This window comes from Lemur catta, chromosome X (assembly GCF_020740605.2).
Source record: "Lemur catta isolate mLemCat1 chromosome X, mLemCat1.pri, whole genome shotgun sequence".
In the NCBI taxonomy this organism is placed as follows: domain Eukaryota; kingdom Metazoa; phylum Chordata; class Mammalia; order Primates; family Lemuridae; genus Lemur; species Lemur catta.
The window spans coordinates 13,215,445-13,240,417 of NC_059155.1; the positions used below are offsets into that span (position 1 = coordinate 13,215,445).

Below are 24,973 nucleotides of genomic sequence, written 5' to 3' on the forward strand. Positions count from 1 at the left end.
AATACAGATCATTTAATGTGGTCAGTAAAGTTGAGGTCAATTAAAGTTTCTACTGCATATGTAGAAGCTGTTTCCCCCTAGTCTGTCACTTGTCTTTTGAACTTTGTTACAGTATCTTATGCTTTCTGGAAGTTTTAAATGTATACTTGGATTTTTAAAATATATCCATAATTATTTTTGTGTAGGATAGGAGGTGGGGATCCATTTTTTCCATATATAGCCAACTGTCCTTACACAATTTCAATTTTCAACATCACACTTAGGGCATTTAAAAGAACTAAAGTGTTAACTTCTAACTTATAAAAGAAGGAAGCTGTGCAAACAAAATAATGAACGAATAGAAGTTCATTTTGATAGGCTCATACTACTGTGTACTTAAAGAGCACATAGCAGTTTCAGGAGCAAAAACACTGCCATGCCTGGCTTTCTCATTACCACTCTGGCTCACAATAGGATCTCCAAAGGACATGGAAGACTGTATAGACCTCTTTGTGAATCTTACTAGTTGCCACATCTGTAAATTTACATTCACATTGAAATAATCGACATTTAACAACAACAACAACAAAAATCAATCTTCCCAACTCTCTATCCATTCCTTAATGCAGCTCCTAGACTACAGTGCCTTGGAGACTTAGTGAAGAAAATGAATGTAGTCTTCTTTCTGAACCACGATATCCCATGGAAATGTAACCAAAAGGTACAAAAAGTCAAGGTAAAGTTTGTTACATTTCCCTTATAACATAGAAAGTCATTAATTTATAAGGCTGCCTTATCTCTGGGGCCAGCAAACGTTTTCTGTAAAGGTCCAGAGAGTAAATAGGCTTTGCAGGCCTTAAGTTCTGTTTCAACTCTGACACTCTATTATGAATGCAGACAGACAATACATAAATGAATGGATGGGGCTATGTTTCAACAGAAGTTTATTTATAAAAACAGGTGGTGGGCAGGATTTGGCCACAGGCAGTATGTTTACCAGACTCTGCCTTATACCAATGTTTGATCTTTATCAAATAGGAATCTACTACCCTTGCTGTATACTTAACTTCAGCAAATATGGTAACACTGAAGGGACAGGTAATAATTTCAGTACCACTTACAGAAATAGATATTCTCAGAATTAATCAGGAACCTTTTCCTATAAGTTCATCTCATATGAGCACACACATTTTTCAAAATATAAAATTGTAAGCATCACCTTAAAGCTAATATTTGTTTTAAAACACAATTAAAATTAATGCTAAATAGCTACTATAAAAAGAAAACATGCAGTCTAGACAAATTCAACAATCTTTTATGTATTATTCCAATAATTGACAGTGAGTAGAAAAAGCCTGCTAAATACATGGTCATGAATCATAACTTCACTGCTCAAAATGCAGAAGTAGACTTTCAAAGGGCATAGAAACAAGAACACAGATTTATTCTTTCGATTACTTACCAAAATCCTTGATGAAAAATGATACAGTTTTGCCAAAATATTTTTAATTTAGAAAGTGAAACCAAAAACCTCCTTGGCACATCGCGTGGCCGTTTAATTTTAAAATACAAATTTTAACATTGCATTTGACAGCCTGGTGAGGTAGATGTTATATTTTTAAGGTACAAAGGATGGCAGCCATTTTAAGATACTGAGAGCATGTGTGAGTATATTTTCACACTCGAAGCCATCAAGGCCACTTGGTTCACAGAATATACTGAGATTCAGGATTGCTGAAAGAGAAAATGCTCATGTTGCTTACAGAAATAATGGATGTTATACAGAACAGAAAGGAATAAGCCTAAAAAACAAAAGTACATAAGACCCTTGACACTAAAACACAGTCCATAAAAGGAAAAATTAACAACCTGGACCTCATCCAAATTAAAGCCTTTTGCTCTGCAAAACTCCCTGTGAAGAGGTTGAATTGAAAAGACAAGCTACAAACTGGGAGGATATATTTTCAAACCACTATGTGACAAAGAATTACTATTAGAATATATAGAGAATTCTCAAAACTCAACAGTTAAAAAAATCCGACTAGAAAATGGACAAAAGGCATGAACAAGCCATTTCACTGAAGGAGATACAGGTATGGCAAATAAGAACATGGAAGGATGTTCATCATTAGCCATCAGAAAATGCAAATTAAAACTACAAGGAACTACCACTACACATCTATCAGAATGGCTAAAATAAAAAATAGTGACAACACCAAATGCTAGCAAGGATGAGGAGCATTCATACATTGCTGGTGGAAATGTAAAATGGTACAGCCACTCTGGAAAACAGTTTGGCAGTTTCTCAGAAAAGTGAACATGCAACTACTATGCAAGCCAGCAAATATGCTCTTGGGCATTTATCCCAGATAAATGAAAATTTATGTTCACACAAAAACCTGTACATAATTGTTCATAGGAGCTTTATTCATAATGGGCCAAAGAGCAAAGTAAAACAAACAAAAATCCCTGGGAACACCAGATGTCCTTCAACAGGTGAATGGTTAAACAAACTGTAGTACATACACACCATGGAATACAACTCAGCAATGAAAAGGAACAAACTGCTGATAAAGGATACACTCCCTGCATGAATTGCCAGGGAATTATGCTGAGTGAAATAAAGCCAATCTCAAAAGGCTACATACTGTCTGATTCCATTTATAAAATGCATCTTTTGAAATGACACATGGAAAACAGATCAGTAGTTGCCAGGGGTCAGGGACAGAGGGAGCTGGCTGTAGCTATAAAAGGACAACATGAGTGACCCTTGCGGTGATGCAGCTATTCTGTACCTTGACTATAGTGGTGATCACATGAATCAACATGTGATAACATTACATAGAACTAAATGCACACATGCAAATGAGTGCATGTGAAACTGGTGAAATCTGAATAAAGTAGATGAATTGTATTTATTTCAATTTCCTGTTTGTGATGTTATATTATAGTTATGCACAATGTTACCATTGGAGGAAATTAGATACAACTCTACAACTGTATGAGAATATACAATTACCTCAAAATTTTAAAAAGGGGGGGTAAGATGTATAAGACCACCCAATGGCAGCAGTGGAAAAATTCAGTTTTTATTTTTGCTAAAGGCTCAGTAACTGAACATCAAGGAAGGAGGGTGGAAAGCAACGTTGAAAAGAGGCCACAGGCTACAATTAATACAATCATCTCCTCCTCCCCTACGGAGCCTTAACTTCCCCAGGATTTTATGTCACTGATTTGACCGTTGTTTTTAATAAAAATAAACTGTATGTGCATCTGTCTTTTCACAACCCCCACCACCACCATCACCATCCCAGACTATAAACCTGTACAGTAGGGGTTGTCTTCTTAACCATCATATCCTGAGAGCCTGGCACAAAATAAGTGACAGATGAAGGAACAAGATAGTTGAATGAATTAATGAATAAATGAATGAGATGGCTGCCTATTCTTTTAAAGTTCCTAGCTGAATACAGTTAAAAGGCAGTACCTACACATTGATTTACAAATTTTTAAAAGCCATAAGTGTTTTTAAAAGTGTGGTATAATACACATTTCACTTGTAAACAGAAATTAACGATACCTGAGTTTTGTAAAATGCTCCCTAATTTATAGATTTTTACACATAGTAACTCATTTAATCAAGATGAATTAAGAACTAAGTACATTGGTACTAGAGATACTTAGTTTTTTTTTTTTATCTTTTTTTTTTTTTTTTTGAGACAGAGTCTCGCTCTGTTGCCCGGGCTAGAGTGAGTGCCGTGGCATCAGCCTAGCTCACAGCAACCTCAAACTCCTGGGCTTAAGCGATCCTCCTGCCTCAGCCTCCCGGGTAGCTGGGACTATAGGCATGCGCTAGCACGCCCGGCTAATTTTTTCTATGTATATATTTTAGTTGGCCAGATCATTTCTTTCTATTTTTAGTAGAGACGGGGTCTCGCTCTTGCTCAGGCTGGTCTTTAACTCCTGACCTTGAGCGATCCTCCCGCCTGGCCTCCCAGAGTGCTAGGATTACAGGCGTGAGCCACCGCGCCCAGCCGATACTTAGTTCTTAATTTGAGAAAAAAGTCTTAAACAACTTGTATAAAAGGATTTAATGACACAGCCTTAATGCAAATCGCATTTCATATACATACATTCATCTTATATATTCAATGTAAAAATACAGAATTCAAATTGGGGGACCTATGGATCATTCTGCCAACCATGAAGACACTTTACAGATGCAAAACTAAGATAGGTAAAGTGACTTATTCAAGACCATACATCTACGTAGAGCTAGGAATGGAACCTGAGCCTTTCAAGAGTCCCAATGCATTTCTCTTCTCACTGAATTGGGTAAGACTCTTATTTCTCCATCCATTCACTACTACCCAAAATACTTAAAACAAAAATCTTAATCTCCGAGGGAGGGAGGGAAGAAAAAAATAAAAAAAGAAAAAAATCTGAATCTGAATTGCTTGTTTTTTTAAAAAAAAGCCCACAAAACTAAATTTACTCAAGCTTTTAATTGTTGCATTACACTTTCCATGGATTTTTAGGTGTCAAATTACTTCTTATAACAAGACAATAAGGTACTTTATTCTAAGGTACAAGTATCCTGACAGTTTCATGTTTCATCCCGCAACTAAAGGCAGAGAGAGTGTTAATTCTAACAGGAGTCTTACATATCTTAAACTTTAGCAGCTTCAATGGAAAAGATGAGCTATTTTACAATTTAAGGAAGGCCTTACAGTTAAAATCTTGATTGATATGTTCATCGGCAGTACTGTCATTGAATCTCCACTTGCTGCTTTATGTATCAAGAACATTTAAAACTCTCTTGTTAAAGACAAAATAAAAGAAAAACCAAGACAACAACTATGGGAAATAAGGCTTTAATTAGGTTAAATCTGCATTATGCAGCCAACATGTTACTAAGCATGAATTTAGAGGTCCTAGAATCAAAACACCAGAAGGAACCTTAGTTATGTTCTAGTCCAACATCCTTATTTTTGCAAAAGAAAAAACTGAGGCATTGATTAAACCACTAACCAATAAAGCAAACCGCTTACTTTTTCAATGGGATTCACGTCAATGCTATTTACCCTTATTTTGCATCTCCCTGTCGTTTCTCAGGGCAACAATTGACCTTTTTTTAAGGTGAAAAGGGCAAATTAATTTCAAGAGGGTGAAAAAACTGCCTTTGAAGGAGGAGATGCTAGAGTGAAGAGAAATGACGTCTTATTTAAAATATGTAACCCCTTCATGGGGTTAGGCAATGAATCATATTCTCCTAGATTTTTCTATGTCTATAGATATCAGCCACAGTTCTTTCGGGCACTCGAATCCGAAGAAGAGGAAGTGAATAAAGCTAATACTAAATATACAGCACCCACCGAAGGCAGGGATGTAGATAAAAAGACCGGGGGTTACGGAGAGCATGCTTCGCCAGAATCCAGCTGTTTTCTAACATACCCAAAGGTACAGAAGGTAGGAAGATGTCGGAAGCAAGGGCATTCCTCCAATTCGAGAAGGTGGATGCTTCTAGGGCCAGAGATTCCCCGGCCCTCTGTGATAGAACAACTGGGAGGGGACAAAATGGAGTTGAGGTCTAGGGGCGCCCTAAAGGTCGTTTGGAGGTCTAGCAAGCACTTGATGGGCTCCTCTCGAAAGGGTCGCGGCAAAGCCCAGCACCCCGATCAGGAAGATGACTTCTGGCCCCCGGGGTACGGTGAGCGGCAGGAAGAAGCAGCCCGGGGTCCCCAGGACCCCAGACTCCAGGAAAGGAACAGATACAGTGACCTCGGGGATGTCCTCGATGCCAGGGAAGGCAGGCGGATGGACTGCCGAGGCTGAAGAAGAAAGCGAGCTGATTCCGGGAACCGGAACGCCCACCCAGTGTCCTCAGGGCTCAGGTGAGGTTCGCCGGCCCCGCTGGAGATGGGGCCCTGATAGTGACAGGGAATGGGGTGCCGGGGCCTCAGCCTACCGGGCCGGGGTTACTCACCGGAGGCGCTGCCCCTCGCGTCTTCGCAGCCGGCCGGCGCCTGACACTCGGGAAGCTCGCAGAAAGGAGCCGCGTGCCCGCTAGCGCGGGGGCGAGGAGGGGCGCGCCGCCGAGGCCGGAGAAAAAGCCGCAGCGGCGCGCGCGCACCCGGATGGCCGGCGGAGGCGGGCGCGGCGCGAGCCCGGAAAAGACGCACCCGGAGGGGCGGGCGGAGCGGGGGCGCGCGGTGGTGTGGCTGAGCCAGCCGAATCGCGGGCGGCGGACTGCTCAGCCCACCCACGCGCCCGCCCCCGCTCGCCGGGGACGTCAGCCTAAAAGGCGGGGCCGAGCGGCCTTCCAGGCGCTAGGGAGGGGGTGCTGCGGGGACGCCGAGGCGGCTAACGGCAGGTTGTTGCTCCCGCTGGCGATCTGCGGCTGCAGGGCTTGCCGGAGAATGTGTTTCTGAAGGTCCTTGTGCCTAATTGCAGAGAGGTGCTGAACGGGATCACGCCCGCACCTGCAGTCGCTCCCAAGGACTCCACCTGAGGATGAAACTTTCCCTGGGGTCATCTTCCAGCTGCCCTTTAAAGATACTCATCTCTGGACTTATCTGCTCTTCCTTTACAGAGAGAGAGATATCTTAACACTCTTCGACTAAAGGCATCCGGCTCCTGTAAGCCCGAGCTTATGCCTCTCATCCGTTTATCTTCCTTCTCGCTGCGTTAAGATACCCGTTCCCTCCCACTCATAAAATATCACAAGAATGCAGGCTTTTCACGCTATGACTTCCATTTCCACCACAGTGTAAAGGCAAAAGAGCCCCCAGCTGATAAAAGTCACCGCAGCACTTTAACATCTTGCCCTCATCGTTGCTTATAAGCCCGACCTACAAATACTGTTCCCAAGAGATTCCAGAAATCGCTGTTAAAAATAAAATTCCAGTGAACTGTCTCAGAACTTCAAAAGGTTCAGGCCATAATTGCAAATGAGCCACGACAAACTGCCAAGAATATATCACCAGAAGAAATAAATCTCAAGTAATCTTCCAGTTCCCTGATGCATAATGGTGGACTAGCTTCCTCTTCCTGCCAGTAATGGACATTTCACTTCACTTGCTATTTTCCATTTTCCCATAGAATTACCAGTTGTCTGTGTATGTGTGTATATACACACATACATACCTCACCACCTCAGATTACAGGCTACAGTAGTTCTTAAAACTTCAGTGTGTATCAGACTTATCTGGGGTGCTTGTTTAAATGTAGGTACCTGGAGCTACAACCTCCAGATATTTTGATTCAGATCTGGTTGGGCCAGCCTGAGCAAGAGAGACCCGTCTCTACTAAAAATAGAAAATTAGCCAGGCGCGGTGGTGTGTGCCTGTAGTCCCAGCTACTCGGGAGGCTGAGGCAGGAGGATCCCTTGAGCCCAGGACTTTGAGGTTGCTGTGAGCTAGGCTGATGCCATGCCATTCTAGCCTGGGCAACAGATCCCTCTGTCTCAAAAAATAAAAATAAAAAATAAGATCTGGGTGGACCTGAGAAATTTGAATTTTTATTAAGCATCCCAGATGACACTATAGGTGGCTGGCTGAGATCACAAAGCTACAGCTTTTTGTGTGTTACTACTCTAAAACCATACTATTGTACAATTTCCAACATACCCACCCACTTACATATATTATAACATACCTATAAATATTGCTAAGGCAGTCATGTAGCTTCCTTTTTCAAGATTGACCTAGAAAGCTCAGGACTTCAAGGAATTAAATTGTCATCTTCCTTTTACCAAATATTGTTGTAATACCATAAATAAGCAATCATTTGTCAGCTATGTAATTCACTGCATACCTATGGTATACTGAGCACTGTCATCTAAAGTAGGGTTAACACAAAAAAAGTTGAAGAAATGATCATCCCTGCCCTCAACCTACTTAGTGTCTAGTTGTGGAATTAAAATACAGACACAATACAGACCCAGTGTAGCACATAAATCAATCTATTGGACCAAGATGAAAAAGAACTTGTAATTAAAGGGTACTTTTGCCAGTCTCCTTTATTTTATTATCAGTCTCTTGGCTCAGACATTTTCAATTAAGTAATTTCTTCTGAACACTGAGTCCTCAGCTTACTGAAGTTCCTCCAACTCTGTAGTATATAAAGGAAAGAACTCACTAGAGCCTGAAACTACCAGTTTTTGTTTGTATGTATGTATCTATGTACACATATACACATGTACATGTGTGCATGATATAGATATATTTATCAGACCAAGAAACCACTTGAATTTTCAAGATCTTTATCTCTTAAGCTATTCCTTAGTACACACAGTTAGGGCTATCTTTATTACCTACCATAGTTCACCTTTTCCTCAACATTTAACCACACCCAGGATGAGGAGGAAAGAAGAACTACATCTCCAAAAAGGAAACCAAGTGTATCCACACTATTTCCAGCTTTTCCTTTTTCACTTTTTCAGGGTCAAAACAAACCTTGTTTAATTTCTTGTCATCAGAAACCTTCCAAGAACTATTGCCCTGAGCAAAACATGTCCCAAGCAGCTATCTGACATTTTAGAGAGAACATTTGCACCATCGTTTACTAGTTAGGAAGACGGGGTATTATTATCCCTCTTTTACAGATAAACAGATACAGGTTAAATGACTTGTCCAGTCACACAACTAACTATTTATAGTAACAGAGCCTGGATTTCCTACCACACTTGTCATAATTCTTAGACCAGAGTGCTTGCCACTACATCAGGCTCCCTCGGGAATGAATGCTACCCAGAACTACCAGTCCAATGAGAAATGGAATAAACATACGAAAATGGAAGAGTTAGGGAAATGTACAGTGCAATTGACAGACTCAAAATACAACATAAAATGCACTGAAAGCATGAAAATTAAACCGTTAGAAGCAAAATAGAATTTAGCAGGACGGCTCTGTTAGCAGGCACTGATATTTAGACTGTATGCCTTTTACTCTTCTGTAACAAGAAGCTGAAACAGATAGCCAGGCCGCTCTTGGCATTAGTTATTTATGGAAGGGCAGAAAACAACTGTTCTTCACTGACTTCGTCACAAGCCTTTGCATGTTAAACTTCACAGGTTTGTAGAATAATACTTTTTTCCTGCGGTCCAACTACAATACAAGCAGCAGGACTCCATAATAATATTTGCATAGACAAGTTGCATTAGGCTTCGTCATTAACAAACCCTATTTTTTGCAGACCCAATAACCAGGCCAAATATTGTCTTTAGTGGCGTGTGTGAAACAACTGGTGAAATCAGAAACCTTAGAAGATGATCTCACTGTGAACATAAAAAATAACCTAAGCTACTCCTTTCAAAAATGGTCAAAGGCACAGTAGCTAGATCTAAATACTGTTTTGGGGAAGTGACTCATCTTTTCAAAATAACCTTTTCTTTTCATTCTGGTACATTATACAGGTTTTTAATTAATTGAAAAACCAAAACAAATGGGAAGACGTCTACTGCACCCAGATAGGAAAATACAGCATTGTAAAGAGTCAGGTCTTTCCAAATTAATCTATCAAGTCAGTGCAGTCCAAATCAAAATCCCAACGGGGTTTTAATGAAATTTAATTTCAGTTTCTCCCATGAAACTCATCAGTTATCCTTGAAAATTGCCTTAGCAATAGTCCCAAAAAGGAAAAAAAAGACCAAACTATTCCTATTGTCCATAAGGCCAGGAGCAAGTAAAATACTCTGATTGTCATCAAGTGTGTAAGAAAGTTACCTATGGTATATTTTTGCCCATTCTCTGTAGTGATTCTGGCCAGTAATGTTAGGAAAAAGGATAGGTTGTCAACATCATAACTCTCCTTAAATCTCTCTTTGTTACCCTTTCCCTTTTACATACAAAAAGATTCCAATATGTTCTATTCTTAAAAGACCAGTAAAATAATAAAATTTTAAAATGCCCCTTACTCAGAATCGACTATTACAACTGGGGAGGCCACTTAAAGGCAGGGTAGCAGGATGGAAGCCATATGGACTTTGGACTTAGGCCAATCACCCTAGACCATCTTACATAACCTCTTTCTGAGCCTCAGTCTCTTTATCTGTAATTGGGGATAATAATTGTACCTCACTCATAAGGTTCTTCTGAGGGAAGATTAAATGAAATCATGCTCATAAAATGCCTGATTTATGGCAAGTGTGGAGAGGAGTTAGACTTCAAGACCAGCCTGAGCAAGAGCAAGACCCTGTCTCTATAAAAAATACAAAAATTAGCTGGGCGTGGTGGTGCAGACCTGTAGTCCCAGCTACTCAGGAGGCTGAAGCAGGAGGATCGCTTGAGCCCAGGAGTTTGAGGTTGCTGTGAGCTAGGCTGATGCCATGGCACTCGCCCTAGCCCAAGCAACAAAGCGAGACTCTGTCTCAAAAAAAAAAAAAACAAAACAACAACAACAAAAAAAGACCATTTCAGCTACACTTATCTGAGATGACCAGCTTTTCCCTTGGCACTGGCTTTTTATTTTAATCCCAAGATTATGAAAAAGCTCATGTTGTGCTGTACCTAAATGTAACATAACCCTTCCCAAGTAGATCTTATGCTCCTGACTCTTCATAAGAGACTGAAGTTGCCAGATGTACTCTCCTGTCAGATGACCCAGAGCTGTCTACGAATAAAATTTTAATTATTTTTGAAAAATAAACACTAAATTCATAATTACTTTAATAAATTATTCATTTACATGTGATAGAAGATCTTTATTATGAGTTTTCCTACAAGTATAAAAAAAAGGGAAGTTTCAAAACCCAGTACCTTCCTGTAGAAAGTAAAATGCATCATCAAATTAAGTAACAGTCAAGATGTCCTTATTTGAGATCACAGAAGTTACAGAATGAAAGACTGGAAAATTCTGAAGATGAGAAATGTTTTAGCCACTGAGTAGGAAGTAGTGTTATGTCCTGTCTGAGCCAGTTGCATAATGTTTGATAAACAAACATCTATGACACACATTGTAAAACGTAGATTAAGAAACCTTTGGGCAGAGGACAGATCATCTCAGATACAAGTGTACCCAGGCACTTGGCTAGTACATAAAAGGGAGAATGGCTTCAGTACTTCGAAGGCTATGTCCTTGGGCCTTCTTCTTAGTTGGTAGAAGTTTGACTGAGACAAAAGTTTTACTTTCTGTACATGTAAACAAAGAAAGAATATGCATTTGCCTATGAAATTTAAAGTACCTAACACATGAACTTCTCAAATAGAATTTTAGGGCTCTAAAGGACTTTAAAGATCATCTAGAGTCCAGTCAATTATTTATTTACAAATGAGGGAACTGGGGTTACAAGAGGTTAAGTAATTTATCCAAGGTTACAAAACTAGTTACTTCCAAACTGGGGACAGAAACACAGATCTCCTGACTCTCTGTTCAACGCTCATTCCACTTTGCCACGTTGCCTACCTCATACCAATTTCCTAGAGCTTTTATAATCTAACCATAAACAAAATTATCATAGCCACGTTTATTAAAGTGCCTTGACGTGCTTGGATACAAAACCATCAGGAATATCTAAGGAGAACAGGAAACTATGATCTGTTCAATTTTTGTGGAACATGCCTGAGGAAGCAAGTGGAATTTTTAAAGGGAAAGATAGTTTCTTCTTTTTTACATAATTTAAGAAAAACTCACACTTCTCCAACACATTTGTCCATTATCTGCATGTGATCAGTCTACCTTTCTACAGAGGTCTACTCCGGGTTGCAAGCTCCTCTGTACCCAATGAGTTCATGGAACTGATAGTCAGCTTGCCCCATCTACCACTGTTTTTTAATTTGTCTGCCACTTTTATGACATTCTTGCTATTTCATTTAACTATATCAGCAAATATTCTAGGACTGTAGACTTGTTATCAGAAAGGAACTTCCCAGTGTTGTGGAAAATGTGACACTCTCAGGGGCTGGGGCCAGGAAGACATTTAGGGCATCTGCCAAATATAATTTTGTAACCCTAGCATTCTCATTCTTGTTTGCTCCTGATATTTCCATCTTCTGCACCATATAAAAGAAACTGTGAATGTTCAGAAATACTCTCAAAGTAAGAAATAATCTACATGGAAAATGACCAAAAAAACATGTGAAAAGATGCTAAGCATCACTAGTCATTAGGAAAATGCAAATCAAATCCACAATGAGGTACCACTTCACACCCACTACAATGGCTATAATAATAATAACCCACAGGAAAATAACAAGTGTTGGCAAGGATATGGAGAAATTGGAATCCTCCTACATTACTGGCAGGAATGCAAAATGGTGCAGCTGCTATGGAAAATCGTTCAGCAGTTCCTCAAAAAGTTAAACATAGTGTTACCATATAACCCAACAATTCCACTCCTAAGTATATGCCCAAAACAATTAAAAACAGGTACTCAGATAAATACATGTGCACACATGTTCCATAGCAGCACTATTTACAAGAGCCAAAAGGTGGAAAGAGTCCATTAGCAGATAACCAGACAAATTTAGTATATCCATACAATGGAATATTTTTCATCCATAAAAAGGACTGAAGTATTGATACATGCTACAACATGGATGAACCTTGAAAATAGTATGCCAAGTGAAAGAAGCCAGACACAAAAGATCACTTACTGTATTATTCCATTTATATGAAATCTCTAAAATAAATTCATACAGACAGAATGCACAATGGTAGATGCCAGGAGATAAGGAGAAGGAAGATATTACTTAATGGGTAAGGAGTTTTACAGTGGAGAGATGGAAATGTTTTAAAACTAGATAGAGGTGATGGTTGCACAACATTGTGACTGTACTAAATATCACTAAATTGCTTATAAATGAATAATTTTACTTATTTGAATTTCACTTCAATAAATCATTACAAAAAATAATCTGCATTGAAAGAATGAAGCAGAAGATTGTAAACTTTCAATTTTTCCAAAAATTAATGTAATGAAGCATCAGAAAAGATACTACAAATAATAACATTAATCTCAGAAAACAAAACTGAGTAGACCAAGTGCCTTTAGGATGAACTTTGTGTTTGATGAGTTATGAGGTGTTTTTCTTGCTCATCTATCTTGGCTTATTTTCTAAGGATAAATGTCTTCTATATCGGCTTGAGCCCCTAAGTCCTAAAACCTAACAGCTTCATTTGTTTTACTACAGCATCAATGTTTTTATCTTTCCTCGAGGGTTTTTCTGTTTCTCTTAAATAGGCAAAAACTAGGAATAAAATTTTAATTATTTTTTTAAAATAAACACTAAATTCATAATTACTTGAATAAATTATTCATTTACATGTGGTATAACACAAATAATCATTTTATGATCTAACAACATTTGTATACTATATAGTGTGTTCCTAAATGATGTAGCATTAAAACCATAAATGATTATTTAAAAATATTTCACATTTCTCCCATATAGCCAAAGCAACCTTATGCAAAAAGAACAAACTGGGAGGCATCAATTTACCAGAATTCCAGCTATGCTACAAGGCTAGAGTAAACAAAACAGCATGGTACTGGAACAAGAACAGAGACATAGAGCAATGGATCAGAACAGAGAACCCAAATATAAAACCATCCTCATATTGCCATCTGATCTTTGACAAAGCAAATAAAAACATATACTGGGGGAAAGAATCTCTATTCAGTAAATGGTGCTGGGAAAATTGGATAGCCACATGTAGAAGACTGAAACAGGATCCACACCTCTCACCTCTCACAAAAATCAACTCACGGTGGATAACAGACTTAAACCTAAGGCATGAAACTATAAGAATTCTAGAAGAAAATGTTGGAAAAACTCTTATAGACATTGGCCTAGGCAAAGAATTTATGAAGAAGACCCCAAAGCAATCACAGCAACAACAAAAATAAATAAATGGGACCTGATCAAATTAAAAAGCTTCTGCACAGCCAAGGAGACAATCAACAGAAACCCCATTAAAAAGTGGCCAAAGGACATGAACAGAAACTTTTTAAGAGAAAATAGACCAAAGTACAACAAACGTGAAAAAATGCTCAACATCTCTAATCATCAGGGAAATGCAAATCAAAACCACGAGATATCACCTAACTCCAGTTAGAATGGGTTTTATCAAAAAGTCCCAAAACAAAAAATACTGGCATGGATGCGGAGAGACAGGAACACTCATACACTGTTGGTGGGACTGCAAACTAGTACAACCTCTATGGAAAGTAGTATGGAGATATCTCAAAGAACTAAAAGTAGAACTACCATTTGATCCAGCAATCACACTACTAGGTATTTACCCAAAGGAAAAAAAGACATGAGCATTCGAATGTTTATAGCAGTACAATTCACAATTGCAAAGATGTGGTAACAACCCAAGTGCCCATCAATACATGAGTGGATTAATAAAATGTGGTATATGTATTCTGAGGAGTGCTACTCAGCCATTAAAAAAATGGTAAACTAATACCTCTTGTATTAACCTAGATGGAACTGGAGACCGTTCTTCTAAGTATCACAAGAATGGAAACACAAACACCACATGTACTCACCATTAAATTGGAACTAATTGATCAACACTTACATGCACATTTGGAAATGACACTCATCGGAAATCAAGCAGGTGGGAAGGGAGAGGAGAGGATGGGTAAATTCACACCTAACGGGTACAACACATACTATCTGGGTGATGGGCACAATTATAACTTTGTCTCAAATGGTACAAAAGCAATTTATGTAACCAAAACGTTTGCATCCCCGTATTATTCTGAAATATAATTTAAAAATAAATAAAAATATTTCATGTTTTGAAATTTTACTCTCAAATTCCCATTTTTAAGGGACTAAAGAAACAAAAATGTGTTCTACAAATTCAGAATTTCCAGAAATTTAAGATCTTTACTCCAAACTCATGCATCCATTCAGTCATTCAACAAATATTATTTAACTCTGACTCTGTGCCAGACTGGGAGTGGGGCACATAGGTATAGTGTCGGACTAAAGAAACATGGTCACTGTTGTTAGGGAGCTTATGTGTTGATGTAGAAGGCAAACAAATGAGATAACTTCAGAAAGTGGTAAGTATCGTGGACAACATAGAATGTGACTATGAGATCAAAAGCATATTTTGTGTAGAGGTATACTTTAGATAGGGTGATTTGGAAAGGGTTGCTGAGAAGGTGACATTTGAGCTGAGATGTAAATGATGAAAGGGACCCAGCCAGGCCCATGTCATGGAGAAGTGGGGTCCAGGCAGAAGGATCATCAAATGCAAAGGTCATAAAGCCAGTTTGGTCTTGGGCCTTGCACAGCTGGATGGATCATAGAGAACCCAGGGTAGAGGCTCATGTAAAAAATCAGAGAGGTGGAGAGGGGCCAGGTTTTCAGGATATTATAGCCTGGGGTAAGAAGTCTGATATTATTCAAGTGCACCTATGCTCTAAAATATCTTTCAACATCAAGAGTGATCTGGCCAAAGCAGTAGCTAAAAAGGATTGGTGAAACACACATACACACACACACACACACACACACACACACACACACAATATTTAGAAAGAAATATACCAAGACATATATCCCTCTGATTGTGAGACATTAATTTGATCAACCTGAAAAATTGTTTTCCTTTCCTCTAGCCCAGGGTTTTTCAATCTCAGACCTATTGACATTTGGGGCTGGATAATTTGGGGCAGAGGGGGAGAGCTGGCCTGTGCACTGCAGCATGTTTAACAGCATGCCTGATCTCTACATGCTGGTTGCTAGTAGCACCCCTCTTCCTAGGCTTTGACCATCAAACACATGTCCAAAATGTTGCCAAATGTCTTCTGGAGGTAAAGTTGACCTTGGTTGAGTACCACTGTTCTAGTACAAGGCAAGGAAGTGAAAAGGTGTCATGCAGAAGAGGTAGACTTTGAAAGAAATGGCATTTTCTTTTTAATTTCACCTTTCCCACCTTCAGGCTCATTCCAGAGATTCCCCTGACTGTAGAACATATACATTGATGCTAAGTAAATATTCAGTAAATTCTTCCAATGAAGACTGCCAGTCTGTACACACTGAGCCAAAATTTTTCTTCAATAACAGGTTGGTGGGTGGAGAATACCACCGGATGTGAATAGTCTGGGTAGCTGCCTCAACTTTCTAGCTCATTTTAGAGAGACTAAACCTCCTACTGTATGTCTACAGAACACCAAAAGAATTATTCATTTTACATATTCCAACAAAGTTTTTTGAAAACACAACTTTTATTCATTGACTTTAGTTATAAACTTAGAGTTGCATTTCCATATGCGGCATCTCCTTACAGAGTAGAACATCAGAGGTTCCAGAGCAGGGTTTCTCAACCTTGGCACTTTAACATTTTGGGTCAGATAATTCTTTGTCATGGGGATCTGTCCTGTGCATTATAGGATATTGAACAGCGTCCCTGGTTTCTACCCACTGGATGCCAGAAGTGCCCTCCCCAGCTGAGGTGTTATGAGATATATATGTATGTGTGTGTGTGTATATATATATATATATATATATATACACATATATATGTGTGTGTGTGTGTGTATATATATATGTGTGTATACATATATATATATATGCAAATATATATATATAGATATTTGCAACCACCATTCCTGGCTCACAACTCCCATAGCCCTTGTTAGTCTTTTATTATAATGTTGGGTGTGTTAGCCCTCAGGAACAGGCCTCAGGAAAAAAAAATCTCTCTGACCTTCTCCTTCCTATTTTTCACCTGCCCCAAGGCAGAACTCTAATCCCATCCTCACCTTTCTGATTGTGGGTCATAAGACACTCTATACCCCGAAGGCTAATCACATTTCCACATTGTTGCCCATAAAAGACCCAAGGGAACTGGGAAAAAAAGAGAAAAATAAAAAAACAAGAGAACTGGGTTTGGGGAACTTCTGGATAGCTGAGCACGTGAATGTTCCTGTAGGGTGCCACACCCCTTCCCCATACCTCACCCTAAGCATCTCTTCTTGTATATCTTTTGTAATATCCTTTACAATAAACTGATAAGCATGTGTTTCCCTGAGTTCAGTGATCTGCTTCAGCCCATTAATCGAACTTAAAAAGGAGGTCATAGGAATCCCAACTTGAAACTCATTGGTTAGAAGTTCCAGACTCCCAGACTTGTGACTCATGTCTAAAGGTGGGTGCATGGGTGGCAGTTTTGGGGGCTGAACCCTTACCCTGTAGGATCTGACACTATCTCCAGGTAGGTAGTGTCGGAATTAAATTAGAGGACACCCAACTGGTATCTGCTGTTTGGTGTGTGGGGAAAAAAATCCCCATGTTCAGTCACAGAAGTAAGTCTTCTGTGTTGATTGTTGTGGTGTGAGAGCAGAGGAAAACATGTTTTGAGGAGTTTTTCTGTAAACACCCTCTTGCAAAAATAAAAAAAAAGTTTATAATAAATATCCAGGAGTCCATACTGATGTAAAGAAATGATGGGTAAATAAATATTATACATACAGGAGAGGAGACAAGTCTCCCACACAGAAGAATTCTAAGTGATTTGTAGATAACCCCCCTAAAGGAGGTAGAGTATAACTTCAGATCCTTCAAGTGATGGCAGCACATAGTGACTTGCTTCCAAATTGTAGAGTATGGAAAGGCAGGAAGATAACTTTACAATGGAGAAGCCCCACAAACACTATCTTGGACAAAAGGTTAATATCATCAGTGATGTCATGTTGATAGCCCTAGGTACGACATGATGAGAATGGCACTTCTCCTCTATGGTGTTTCCCCCCAAATCCCACAACCCCCATCTAATCATGAGAATAACATCAGGCAAATCCTAACTGAGGGACATTCTATGAAATACCTAATCAGTACTCCTCAAAACTGTCAAGGTCATCAAAAGCAAAGAAAGTCTGAGAAAACATTATGGCCAAGAGAAGTCTAAGGAGACACGACAACTAAATGCAATACAGTTTTCTGGATAGGTTCCTGAAACAGAAAAAGGGCACTAGGTACCCACTAAGGAAATCTGAATAAAGTATAAACTTTACTTAATAACGATGTGTCAATATTTGTTCCTTGTAACAGTATATCATACTAATGTAAGATGTTAACGATAGAGGAAACTGAGTGGAAGTATAGGGAAATCTTTGTACTATGTTGCAACTTTTTTATAACTCTAAAATTTTTTAAAGTTTATTTTAGAAAAATGTCTTCAGATATTGCCAAATGTCCCCTAGAGGGAAAAATCTCTCTCAGTTCAGAATCATTGTTCTAGGTCATTCTAGCCATTTGCTTTCTCATTATAGCACTTTCTACCCTTTACAATATTTTGGCCAACTCCAGGTTCTCCTCCACGTTGTCAGCAACTCTTAATGTTCAAGAATTCTTCTTACAACGTTAAGTTCTCCTTTTTCCTGACCCACAACTTGCAGAGCTTTCCTTCTCTCCACTTTTGTCTGTCTATTCATAACATACCAGTTGAAGTGAGGTTCAATGTCATTTCCCTCATAGGTAACCCTGTCTAACAAATCAGGTCTGTAAATTCTTCTACTTCAAGGCATGGGGTAATAGTTCAACTATTTGGTTTTTTTTTTTTTCAGTTTGAAAATCTTCATACTGAGATGGCACTAAAAAGCGCTATTTGCCCTTCATCACTGTTGCGATAACCATACTTTGAGAGTGATACTGTCTTAATATTAAGGCTGCTTTGCCCTGAACAGATGATATTCCACTGATTTATGGAACAGAAGGCTTCAACTGCAGATGTGAAATGGAATTATTTTAAGGCAAAGAGATCTGCCAAACCCAACATTATTAATCACTTTTTATAGCATTTTGTGATTTATGAAAATCTTAACTAGTAGTTGTTCAGCCATGAATACTAATTTCTGTCTTCTTCTGCATCTAAATATGAAGGAACAAAAGTTTGAGCCAATATTGAAATTAAACCTGAAAAAATGAAAAATAGCAGTAAGGAAGAAAGACAAGTGGGGTCACTGACTCTTTCAAGGTTTAATCCTCTTTCCAAAGTGATGGTTCCCCCCCCCCTTTTTTTTTTTTTTTTTTTTTGAGAATGCCCTGGGTAGAGTGCAGTGGAATCATCATAGTTCACTGCAACCTCAAACTCCCGGGTTCAAGTGATCCTCCTGCCTCAGCCTCCCGATTAGCTGGGACTACAAGCACGTGCCACCACTCCTGGCTGATGTTTTCTATTTTTAGTAGAGACAGGATCTTGCACCTGCTCAGGCTGGTTCTGAACTCCTGAGCTCAAGTGATCCTCCTGCCTTGGCCTCCCAGAGTGCTAGGATTACAGGTGCAAACCACCATGCCCGGCCTGATGATTCCTTTTATACTACTGTTTCCTGTTTCCTTCCTTTAATTTGCTATTCCTATTCCCATCCAGCTCTAATGGAAACCTAACCTATGTTTTATTACATGTGTAACAGAGTGTTTTGGCTGGGCTGAAGTTAGTGCTAAAACCTTGTCTGAGAGAAATTAGGTGACACTTCTCCCATCTCTTCCTTTACCCATTTGCATAAGTCTACATACATGGAGACTTTGGGGTTTGGGCTGAGGGAGGAATGATAAGTTGGTTTTGTTTGTTGTTTTTCACTGGAGCACACAGAAGACGAGAGAGAAAGCTGGAAAGAATAGAAGGTACAGTAGAATGTTGATGCTCTGGCTGGCCCTTTGGATTTGAGACCTGGTGGAGAGGAGAGTATATAGTCAAAAGGTGAGGGAACTGTATTCATGAAGGACTTTATATAATTCTGTTCAAATAATGCTGTTCAGGGCCAAGGTGACAAAATTTTCATAGAGTTTGGTGAGGGGCCTAGATCCCAGTACCTCAAGAACGGGAAACTTTGGGAAATTTGGGAGCCAATTGCCTTGATATGGACAATGATGTTTGTGTAAAGGGCATCTGCAGCAGATGCAGTGATAACGTGCCTTGACTAGTAGGCTGTAGTATAAGAATGTGCGTGAACTTTTACAAGCACATGTGGTAAACCACCCTGCTGAGGACAGCCAGAAATAACTAGAGAGTCTTTGGAAGGCGGTTAAATTCCTCTGTGAGCAGATGAGGGCTTGCAGCTGATGGAATTTGGAGACTAGTATTCATGTGATTTCATTTCACCAGCTGGAAAAATCCGGGATATTTGGGTTATATAATTCTTATTTTCTAGGATTCAATTCTAATAAGGACTGAGACTTCTTAAACATGCCTTCACCTTAGAAGAATATTGCTTCATACCTGAGCTATCATTCACTTCCCAGGTCTGAAGAAACACTATTACAGTTTCCATTGATAGTCCTTTGAGCTACCTGGTCTAACATCATAGTAACTGGCTATAGCTCTCATTCTCTTCAAGTTCCCTAGAATTAGTCTTCCTCAGACAGTCTTCTACATCAACAAGGACATTTCTCCTTCAGAAGAGTTGTCTAGCCTATTTTTATTTTATCCCCCTTGGTAACCTCTAAATATACTTTTATAAATACTTCCCACAGGGAGCCACTTACTTCTTTCAATGACCAGTGTTTCTTTTGTTTAATAATAAATTATTATCATCACCATGATACATCTATCTTTTTCATCAGCCATACTGTTATGAAGAATGGGAATACTGTGGTAACCATCACTCCTACAACTTTTTTTTTTAATTTCAGAATATTATGGGGGTACAAATGTGTTGGTTACATAAATTGCTTTTGTACCATTTGAGTCAAACTTATAAGTGTGCCCATCGACTAGTGTTTCTTTTATTGAAAGTAGGTCTTTTCAGACCATTGCTTTACTGAAAATCCAGACTTTTGTAACTCTTGGGTAACTACAATCATTATCTTGCTCCTTGTCTCATTTTCTTTGAACTATTTAGTCAATATGGAAAAATAAGCACTCATGCTGTTTGCATGTGGCAAAATACAGAAAAAAATTCAGTGAACACCAAGACTTTTTAGTCTACATTCAACTGACAAAAGATTTACAAACACAAATTCCTTGGACTCTAGCTACATGCCTGTTGCCTGAGAATTTAAAGATTCATATGTGATCCATTTACTGTTCCATAATAATATGATCAGTTATTATGTAGATACTGGTATCTTGACTATTGCCAAAGAGATGAAAGAAGTTTGTATGGTAGATTGATTTTTATTTTTGTCAGCCAGGGCTAATAACCCAACAAGAAACTTAGAAATTAAGCTGGGCATGGTGGTAATCCCAGTTACTTGGAAGACTGAGGCAGGAGGATCCTTTGAGCCCAGGAGTTCAAGGCCACAGTGAGCTATGATAATGCCACTATGCTCCAGCCTGGGTGAAGGTGCAAGAACCCATCTCTAAAAGAAAGAACAAAGAAATGAAACTTGAAAATTGGTCTTTAGACTGAACTTCCAATCTGCTTCCTAATCAACATGTAATTCATACAAGATCCAGGCACTCTTGTAGATTGAGTTTGTGTTATGGAAAATATTCCCAAGATGATGTGCAAAAGATCAAGAAAATAAGTATGTCTACCACTGAGCTCATATATCAGTCTATATGTTTATAACATGGAACTTTAACATAACATCCTAAGATATTCATGGAGATAGGCAACTCAACATTATTGCCAAATCTTACTATCTAGACAAAGCAGAAAACCAAAGTTATAAAATTAATGCCTCAGGAGATTTAAGTTAGCAGAAATAGTGTTAAAGCAACATCAATCTAAAGGTCATCCAAGTTGGGGCTCAAGTTTCTTTAATAATGTAACAGAAAAAATGCCCTGAAAAAGGGTAAAAATGTTTTCTGTCTCTTCAAAACCCCCTTACCCTTTTTGAAAACTAAAACCTACATCCCTGCTTCAGGCCAGCAGTTGGGAGGAACCAGAGAGTGTCCTTTGTTCTTTGTGCCACAGCAGATGGCTTGGGGGAATTGCCCAGGCGGAGCTCATGAGATTGTCTTAGCTGAAGATAAGATGAATCAGAACCTTTAAAACACTGTACTTCTGCTCAGAAGCAGGGACATTGGTACTTTGAGACAGGAGTCTGCCAACCTCCTCATTTGCTAGCAAATTAATAAATTTCTCTTTCCTTCTCCTCAAGCCACTTGTCCTTGTTCTGATGCAGCCTTGGGGACAAGTGCTGAACTTTCGGTAACAATAAGAAACATCACCATTGCCTTTAAGAAATCCTTAAAATGGAATGACAAACCACGATCACTAAAAAAGAAGTCTTTGAACGAAGGTAAGTTGAATTATACTATGTTTGATGCACATTCCACCAGTTTCCACACAGCAAGCATAAGTCGGGTAACTATTAATATAAATAAGTAGCCCCTTTCCCAAGAAAATGCCATAAAGTCAAAGAAAAGCAAAACCTTGAGGATTTTCCTATAACTATAGAATTTCAGATACCTATAGCAGTAAACACTCCAATGTGTCAGACAACAATAAGCAAGTCATAAACAAGTAGAAGCTGTCACGTGCCTTCCACTGAACTAAGTGCTGCAGGGCACATGAAAGAGACATAAGATATAATCTCTTATTGAGGAAATAAGACTTGATGACAAAAAGCAGAGGAAGCTATACAACAAAACAAACAGGCTAAATGCTGTGGGCAGGCTAGAAGTGTCAGAACAAGTCCAAAAAGGCCAGAAGAGTGAAGGGTTTCACGGAGAAGTACGGATTTGAGCTGGATGGCAGAGAGTATGACAGCGCTTCCTTGGAAGAAGAGACAATATGAGCAAGGGTAGACACTAGGAATGAACAGGGCATGTCGGGAAGAGTCCAGAAACTGCAGCAGAAGACTCTTGTTGGGGAAAAGTGAGAAGGACTTTGGGGAAAGACAGTCTGCAACTTAGAATAGAACTTTAGAGCTGTAAGCTGTGAAAAGCCACAGAAATGGTCATTAGATTTCTTTATATACACCAGTGTGGAGAGGACTGCATCACTAAATGAGGCTCTTTAGTCACTCTTTCACATGTGGATGATTCTGCCAACAGTGTCATCTTTTAATATCACAAGGAGAGGAGATGATGATGCAGAAACTGAGCAAAGTAAATATAAAAAAGAATAGGTTGGGGGTGTAGTCTCTGTATTCTGAAAGCAAACCACCATTGCTCCACCCATTGAAGCTGAAGTTCTTTTCTTACAGAAAACTTAACCTTTGCCTGGGGAGAATAATAGCTATTTTTGTATGGTTAATACACAGTGAAGTGCCTACCTTTCTAGCCTGCCAATACTTAAATAAGCAATTTCCTCTTCAACACAGATCAGATTATGTTCTTTTTTTTATTTGTATCTAAGAGTTACAAAGATAACATCTACATTGAAAGGTGGCATTAAACCACAACAGACATTTCTGGTTTCCTGTCCAGTATGTAAGGGACTTGGAAATTGCCACTCCATCCTAACAACAAGTAAAAACTGAGCAAACTGAAAAACCAACAACTCTTCTTAGATCTGTTAAAGAAGTAGGGTCACAGGGCAAACGGCAGCCCCCAAAATTGGAGGGACAGACAGGTAGATCCAGAGAATCACAAATGACCTGAGCAGAAACCTCCGCAGAAACCAGTACAGGGTAGGAAAACCTAAGCTGTAATTGGTGAATTTCTGGAGGCTCGGTGTGGACAAGGCTGTGAGCTAAAAGTCCTTTGTGAGTTTTACTTCTTAGAGTTCCACTAGGTTCTCACAGTGAAGATCAAAGAAAAACCCCGTGGGCTTCCAGTAGGGGGAGGGGGAAAGTAATCATTTTGAAATATGCCAGAACATTCTGTTCTTCTTAATGAGGCCTGTCTTCAAGAGAATCTATTTTACCAGAGCCTAAACTATTGGGGTTTTGTCAGAGCCTAACTGACCTGGGGGAGGGGCAGGATAATACCCAACTCTAACTCCAGTCCCCTCCAGCCACCTGTGCCACCTAAGATGGGGGAAGGTAGGACACTGAGAGTCACTTATGAAGTTTACATCCCAGGGACATAGCATCACTAAAAGACCAAGACCTAATCATAAGACTATAGAATACTTACTCTCCCCCATACCTTACCACCAGATTGCTAAAGGCCTTTTTAATAGTGTTCCTTTGACCCAGTACCTGTACATCATGGCTGGGTTTCAACAAAAAATTACAAGTAAGAGTGCATAGTAAGTACAAGTACATAGTAATTACAAATACAAGTACATAGTAAAAGAAAAAAAAACACAGTTTGAAAGAGCAAGCATCAGAACTAGACTCATATATGACAGGAATGTTGGAATTATCAGATGGTGACTTTAAAACAACGATGATTAATATGCGATGGGCTATGATGAAAAAAGTAGACAATACACAAGAACAGATGACTAATGCAAGCAGAGCAATGGAAATTCTGAGAAAGAATCAAAAAGAAATGTTAGACACCAAAACAGGGTAACACAAATGAAAAGTATTTTTGAGGCACTCATTAGTAGACTGGACGCAGCTAAGAACAAATCTCTCAGCTTGAGAATATCTTAATAGAAACTTCCAGAACTGGAAAAGAGAAAAAAGACTGAAAAAAATGAAACAGAATATCCAAGAATTGTGGGACAACTACAAAAGATGCATAATAGGAATACCAGGAGAAGAAAAAGAGAAAAGAACAGAAATTATCTGAAGCAATAATGACCAAGAGTTTCTCCACATTGATGTCAGACACCCAACCACAGACCCAAAAAGCTCAGAGAACACCAGGTAGGATAAATAAAAAAGAAAAAACTACACCTACGCATATGTTATCAGAAAATCAAAGATAAGGAAAAGTCTTGAAAAAAGAGGGAAAAACAGCTTACTTATAGAAGAGCAAAGATAACAATGACATTTGATTTCCCAAGAAACCATGCAAGCAAAAAGAAAGTGGAGTGAAATATTCAAGAGAATATTGAAAGTGTTGAGAGAAAACAACCACCAACCTAGAATTTTGTATCCTGCAAAATTTTCCTCCAAAGGTGAAGGAGAAATAGTGACTTTCTTAGACAAGAAAGCATTGAGAAAATTTGTTGACAGTGACCTGCTTTATGAAAAATGTTAAAAGAGGTTCTTCAGAGGGAGAGTAAATGACATAGATCAG

The 24,973-nt window shown here is 39.0% G+C and overlaps 1 protein-coding gene and 1 pseudogene across 2 annotated transcripts in view; one reads left to right on the plus strand and one right to left on the minus strand.

Annotated features, from left to right (window-relative positions):
• ACSL4 (acyl-CoA synthetase long chain family member 4) overlaps nt 1-6,225 on the minus strand; it is a 96,444-nt gene extending 90,219 nt beyond the window's left edge. The window contains exon 1 of one of the 2 annotated variants that reach the window (XM_045538616.1): nt 5,966-6,225. The gene's annotated coding sequence lies outside the window, so the exon portion shown is untranslated. The remainder of the gene's footprint in view (nt 1-5,965) is intronic. The other variant, XM_045538617.1, reaches the window with a different exon arrangement.
• LOC123628157 lies at nt 5,509-6,410 on the plus strand (annotated as a pseudogene).
• Nucleotides 6,411-24,973: the final 18,563 nt, after the last annotated feature.